At 37.3% G+C, this 7601-nt stretch overlaps 1 non-coding gene across 1 annotated transcript; it reads left to right on the top strand.

Annotated features, from left to right (window-relative positions):
• Positions 1–313: 313 nt before the first annotated feature.
• On the top strand, positions 314–416 carry LOC123841349 (U6 spliceosomal RNA). The gene has a single exon (XR_006790207.1). It is a non-coding gene; the product is annotated as a U6 spliceosomal RNA (small nuclear RNA).
• The last annotated feature ends 7185 nt before the right edge of the window (positions 417–7601 follow it).

A 7601-nucleotide genomic window follows, 5' to 3' on the forward strand; every position in this document is an offset into this window, starting at 1 on the left:
TACATATTATCTATCCATCTGTATATATATAGATAGATAGATAGATAGATAGATAGATAGATAGATATGTGTATATATGTGGGTTAGAATACAAACATATTTTCTTGCTCTGTCAGATGAGAAAGCCTAAAAGAAAAACACCCCAGCAACAATGTGCACACCCTAAGGACCAAATCTTGGTTTTGAATAATATTCCTTGGAGAATCGCTGATTCTAGGACTAGGGAAGGAAATGTTTAAGATAAGACTGGAGAATCTTGCTGTGCCAAAAATAAGGAAGTGGTGAAAGAAAACAAAAGCAAAAATGCATTAATGCTAGCTTTGGCAGCATAAACTCAAATTAGAATGATACAGAGAAGATTAGCATGGCCCCTGAGCAAGGATGACATGCAAATTCATGAAGTGTTCCATATTGAAACAACAACAACAACAACAACAACACATTCTTGTCAAAGATCCCATGAGCTAATGGAAAGAGTTTCCAGTGGCCAAAGCTGAAAGGAATAATTAGAACAACAAAATAAAGTAGTATTGGATTATAATGCAAAGTATAAAATAAATGTCCATGATTCTATGAATATAAATAAATGATTTAATGAATTAATGAATGGAGGAAGAAAAGATAAATCTTCCATACAGAATTCCAAATAATTTATTGAGATTTCCTACCCTAAAGAAGGGGAAGTATAACTCTCCACCCATGACATGTGGACTGTGCCACAGAAACTTTGTTCCAAAAGTAAAGTATAGAAATGGGGGAAAGGGTAACTTCACAGTGGGGAAAATCACAAACATTCATTTAGGGAGTGAGTAGTCATGGTTAACATTAGCAGTCATAAATCATGTTGATGCTGTGTACTCTTGATATGATATAATGAAAATGATATGTGATCCTCTGTGATCTTCCTCTCTAAAACCCAAGTCTCCATAGGAGAAAAACATGGAGACAAGTCCCAGCAGAGGGGCATCCTACAATAAATACATGACCAGTGCTTCTCAGAAACTCCGACATCATGAAAAAGTAAGTTTGAGAAACTGTCATAGACAAGAGGAGCCTAAAGAAAGATGACAACTAAATGCATAGATCTTTTTCAAGATCCCATTTAGGACAGTGGGATCTTGAAAAAGATCCTTAGGGGGTGCCTGAGTGGCTCAGTCGTTATGCGTCTGCCTTCGGCTCAGGTCATGATCTCAGGGTCCTGGGATCGAGCCCCACATCGGGCTCCCTGCTCCGCAGGAAGCCTGCTTCTCCCTCTCTCACTCCCCCTGCTTGTGTTCACTGTCTCACTGTGTCTCTCTCTGTCAAATAAATAAATAAAATCTTAAAAAAGAAAAGAAAAGAAAAAGATCATTAGGTACAAATTAAGGAAATAGGAATTAACTTTTCTTCTAATATCTCTTTCTTACTGATTCTATTTTCAAAGTGACCTTTACATAATTTGGTGTCGAATGATATTGGTTCTGTTTTAAGGAGATGTTGACCAAGAGTTCCTCAGAAGCTGTGTGCTGCAGTGAACTTATAACAGTAAATCATGTTTTTGTCCTGTGAGACTCTAGGCAAGTCATCCTCACCTGTGTGGATCTCAATTTCCCCTGTCAGCTTGAACCTTAGCTTTGCTTATCAAAGGATGCATGCATATAGGAGCTCCACTGGAGGGTCTGAGGGCCATGTCCAGCCATGAACAATTTATATAGGGAATTGTAGAACCTCCAAGACAATATCTCATCACAAGGAAAAAGGAAGATCAGGCATACAAGGCCTAAAATACTAGCTCAGGGTCTAATAGGGAAGGTAGGGAAGAGGGAAGTTGAACAACCTAGTGTTAAGTATCACATTATCTCTAGCCTAATATTCACCAGTGTGTACCTAACTCTGAGGAGAAGAATTTGGTAGAAAGTACAGATACAGTTATTCCACAAAGACCTCTCTGAAAATCAAAGCATTGCCTAGGGACTCATGGATTAGCATAGTTAGGAAGTAAGATTCTTTCCCCACTTATGAGGAGAGCATACCGTATTTCTTTTTGTATTAAGAGCTCAGAGATCTCAACTGTCTCTGCAGGCTCCAATAGTTCTGAGGTATTGACACATCAGCATAGTTTCCATCCAATAAGGCACAGTGTGGCCCTGACTCAGTGTGACTTTGGCAGTTGCCAGGGATGGCTTTGCAGGGATGACACAGACTTAGAAGTTTTGGTGTTTTGAATTCCACTGTGCATGCCCCTATAGACAGGTTTGAAGAAGGGTAGGGCCTTTCTTTGTGTTTGAGACAAATATAGAATGAATAGAATGGATTCTGATGTCCTCCAATAGTAAACAGAGCTAGATTTATGGAAGTAATATTTGTTATTATCATGCTTGAGTAATGGAAGTTGAAAAACAGAAAATAGGGGATTTCCAAGTGATTAATCACTAAAATTGGTATTTCATAAAATTTGAAGTACAACTCTAATATCAGATAAATTGGAGTTACTCTCATAAAGGGTGATACACTCTCTGATCTTAAACTCTTAATTTTTGGCTTCTCCCTTTTCCCCGAAAAAGATCTGAGAATATTCTTTTTTTTTTTAGATTTTTATTTATTTATTTGAGACAGAGAGAATGAGAGAGAGAGAGCACATGAGAGGGGGGAGGGTCAGAGGGAGAAGCAGGCTCCCTGCCAAGCAGGGAGCCTGATGTGGGACTTGATCCAGGGACTCCAGGATCATGACCTGAGCCGAAGGCAGTCGCTTAACCAACTGAGCCACCCAGTCACCCCTGAGAATATTCTTAATGTAACATAAGGGCAGTCCAGAACCCGGAATGAAAAATTCCTAACTGAATGGTGGTTAAGGTTCTGCCTACCTATAACAATTTATTGGCTCTAAGCCAGGGAGGTTTTTTATAGGAACATTGTTGCTGACTCTCTAGATGTGAGGAAATAAAGAGGAAAAACAAAAGAACAACAACAACAAAAAAGAGCACACACACACAAATCCTTAGGAGCAGCTGAAATTTTAGCTTGGCTGTTTGAAGAAGGTCATACTACTTTTTCATCTTTAAACTAATAGAGAAATATTAATATCCTGAACCATGGGTCCCCTGCCAAGTTTCCATCCCAAGTTTCCCAAGTTAACTATTTATGTGTCAGTCACTCATAAAAACAAACAAACAAAAAAAACAAAAAAAAAACTTGCTTGTCTGAAATCCTTGACCGCATGACCAAAATTAAAAGGAACTCTAAGAGAAACAGGGAAGACAGGCTATTTCTATCAGAGACAGTCTATTTCATTCATCTCCTCCGTAAAAGTGCCGGGGAGTAAGGCATTGATGTAGTTCAGTTTGGGTGTGAGAAGTTAAAATAAATAAATAAATAAAATGTTGGGAGAGAATAAGTATTTTGCAACTGCATTGTAGGCAATCCAGGGAAAGAAAAGATAAGATATCAAAGACTCCCAGGGCACTTCAATGTAAGCCCTAATAAAAGGAAAACACATCGAGAAATAAGTGATAAAACTTACTTTCTTTTGAAAGTAATCTCACTGTGTCAGTCAATGGGTGCCGTAGGCTGATTAGATGGAAAGGAAGTCCACTGGGCTAGAAAAATTTTGATTCTATAAAATTGGTAACTTTTGCAATATAAACAGTTACCAGGTTTGTCATTTACATCAGTCAAGGAGAAGCTGAAATCAATTGTGACATGTTCCATACTGTAATTGTTTTAGAGTCTTGAGTATTATTAATATCTTAAAACTGAGCCTTCTTATGAAGTATTTTTGTTCTAGTTTGAAATTACCTGAGCCGAAGGCAGATGCTTAATGACTGAGCCACTCAGGTGCCCCAAACAGTCCCCTTCTTTAGTAATTAGATGATTGAAACTATTGAAAAGAACATATTATTTCTGGAAGGCTTTTCCTCATCTCGTAGATCATTGTAAATACATTTCTTATTCAATTTTCTGATATTTCCTTCCCTGTAATAATGCTGAGTTAGATAAAAAAAACCCTCAAGTATACAAACTTTTAAGTTTTTAAAGAAAAAAAATCCATTGAAATAATCATCAGAATTGGTGTCAGTTTCTGGGAAAATAATAAAACCTGGAAGTATTTTTTAATAGTGTTTCTTCTTTAACTTCTGTTGTTGCATAGCTACATCAAATTAATCATTAAAATAGTATTGACTTTAATGGTATCTTGACCTCCCTACAATAAGGTGGTGTGCTTGCCAAAGCAGAGTGCATTTTTTAAACACTTCCCCTAATAGGAATGGCTAATTCACAACAATTCTAGCTGTTTTTACACAAGTGGTAAAAGTTAAAGGACATATTGGGCTCTCTAAATTGAAATAGCATTTGTCCAGCAGATTCTAATATAGACTTAGCAGTTTTCAACTATAATGTTTTTAAAAGACATAGAAAGACAGAAAAACCATGTTCTGAAAGCAAAGATGTAGAGAGTCTTTAATCAGAGTATAAGAGAAGTTCCATGGAATACTAGTGCAATGAAACTAAATTGAGGTGGGGGAACCCTAGTGGTCTAATAACACTTTATTTCACAAAATAGAAGAATCCCATTCGTGAGAAAGTGACAGAAAGTCCTTATGTTTCCCCTCAATTTCTACCACATAGACCAGAGACTGGGATTACAAAGTTTCCAATGCAGGGCAGCAGCTCTTTGAGTTGACAGAGTTCAGATAATGGTTTGAGAAAATGTGTGTGAAGTACCCTGCATATAGGCATGACCCATTTTGGGGAGTCAATAAAAAAAGTGCCTGTGTAACTATGATTTCTACTCCCTCCCCCAGATATCAGCTGAGAACATCACGTGTATGCCCTTTATGCTTACTTGCTTATATGAAGCCCAGAGCCAAATACATGTATTTTCTCATGACAGACATTTAGGGGGCATTGAGTGCTTATTGAAAATTTGTGGGTAATGACAAGGAATCAGTTTATGAACCATTTAATCATTCCTTCAATAGTTATGGGAAACCATCAATGGAATACCCATCAAATCACTAATTTCCTGCTTGGAAACTAAGTTAGGGAAGTGATCATTAATTCATGTAATTAATATACAAAAAATATATATATGATAGCCTTCAAAATAGCAAATATTGGCTAATCTAAATAACGGTACCCATTTTTATTTTTTTTTAAAGATTTTATTTATTTATTTGACAGAGAGAGACAGCGAGAGAGGGAACACAAGCAGGGGGAGTGAGAAAGGGAGAAGCAGGCTTCCCGCCGGGCAGGGAGCCCGATGCAGGGCTCGATCCCAGGACCCTGGGATCATGACCTGAGCTGAAGGCAGACGCTTAACAACTGAGCCACCCAGGCGCCCCAACGGTACCCATTTTTAATGGAATATTATGCCAATATTTAAGATCATCTTTTCAAGGAAAGTTTAATAAAATGGGAATTGCTTCCCACAACATACTGTTGAGAGACCAAAGCATAGGAAGTTGTGCACCTAAGGATTGGATACAATTAAGCATTAAAAAAAATTGAGAATAGAATCTCTTTTCTCTTTCTCTATATCCTAAATTTTAAAAAATTAGGCATTTCTCTCAATTCAGAAAAAAAGTAAATATTATAAATATGGACTTCAGGGTATGGATAAACATTCAACAAAATAGTCCTAAAAATTTGTTTGGCCTACTTTATTTCAGAGTAGAAAATATTGTCCCAAATCATGATGTGGTCTTGTGAAATATAGATATGTATGTCTTTTTAAAAATAGCAGACACCAACATTGCTGTTGATATTAGTAAAATACTTTATAATTTATGCTATGTAAAATATATAGGCAGAGACATACTCACACATTACAGATAATTAGGTTTTGTTTTAAATATTTAAGTAATCCTATAAACCATGTGTAAGAATCCTTTTTTTCCTATCCCCTTATGTGTTTCAGCTCAATACTGGTTCACTTGGATACAACTTTTACAATCACATTCAACCCATTTAATAAAGAACTAGACAAGACAAAGGAAGGAGCAAGAGAAGATTCAGCTCCAGATGGTGGTTAGCGGTAGGGTATAGGCATAAAAGAACATCTGGAAAAGCTGAGAGGACTAAAGGAAAGGACCTTTGAAAAAAAAGTGTTATTTTAGCTCATGAATCATATGCCCTTAAAGTTCTTTAATAAAATGCTATAATACATGCAATTCCTTCTCCAAAAAAAGTAAAATTAAAAAGTAAGTAAATAAATACATAAATAATTTCCTACCACAACAATTATTTTCTTTTTAAAAAAGTTTTTCTTTTAATTCCAGTTAGTTATCACACAGTGTTATAGTAGTTTCAGTGTACAATATAGTGTTCTAACAATTCCATACATTACTCAGGACTCATCAAGACAAGTACCCTCCTTAATCTCCATCAACTATTTAATCCACCCCCCCACCCGCCTCCCCTCTATTAACCATTACTTGGTTCTCTGTAGTTAACTCTGTTGCGTTGTCTCTCTTTCACTTTTTTTCCCATTACTCATTTGCTTTTTTTCTTTTTCTTTTTTTAAATTTTATTATGTTATGTTAATCATCATACATTACATCATTAGTTTTTGATGTGGTGTTCCATGGTTCATTGTTTGCATATAACACCCAGTGCTCCCTTCAGTACATGCCCTCTTTAATACCCATCACCAGGCTCACCCATCCTCCCACCCCGTCCCCTCTAGAACTCTCAGTTTGTTTCTCAGAGTCCATAGTTTCTCATGGTTCCCCTCCTCCGATTTCTCCCCCTTCATTTTTCCCTTCCTAATATCTTCTTCTTTTCTTAACATATAATGTATTATTTGTTTCAGAGGTACAGGTCTGTAATTCAACAGTTTTACACAATTCACAGTGCTCACCATAGCACATACACTCCCCAATGTCTATCACCCAACCACCCCAACCCTCCCACCCCCCACCACTCCAGGAACCCTCAGTTTGTTTCCTGAGATTAAGAATTCTTCATATCAGTGAGAGCATATGACATATGTCTTTCTCTGACTGACTTATTTCGCTCAGCATAATACACTCCAGTTCCATCCACATCGTTGCCAAAGGCAAGTTTCATTTCTTTTAATGCCTGCATAATATTCCATTTTTTATACATACCACAGGTTCTTTATCCATTCATCTGTCGATGGACATCTGGGCTCTTTCCATAGTTTGGATATTGTGGACATTGCTGCTATGAACAACGGGGTGCACATACCCCTTCAGATCACTACATTTATACCTTTGGGGTAAATACCCAGTAGTGCAATTGCTGGGTCATAGGGCAGCTCTATTTTCAACTTTTTGAGGAACCTCCATACTGTTTTCCAGAGTGGCTGCACCACCTTCCATTCCCACCAACAGTGTAGGAGGGTTCCCCTTTCTCCGCATCCCTGTCAACATCTGTCGTTTCCTGACTTGTTAATTTTAGCCTTCATGACTGGTGTGAGGTGGTATCTCACTGACATTTTAAGTTGGATTTCCCTGATGTCCAGAGATGTTGAGCACTTTTTCAGGTATCTGTTGGCCATTTGGATGTCTTCCTTGGAAAAATGTCTGTTCATGTCTTCTGCCCATTTCCTGATTGGATGATTTCTTCTTCGGGTTTTGAGATTGATAAGTTCTTTATAG

Source organism: Mirounga angustirostris, unplaced genomic scaffold (genome assembly GCF_029215605.1).
Source record: "Mirounga angustirostris isolate CCGP_5_RB_7025 unplaced genomic scaffold, mMirAng1.0.hap1 SCAF_15, whole genome shotgun sequence".
NCBI classification, from domain to species: Eukaryota; Metazoa; Chordata; class Mammalia; order Carnivora; family Phocidae; genus Mirounga; species Mirounga angustirostris.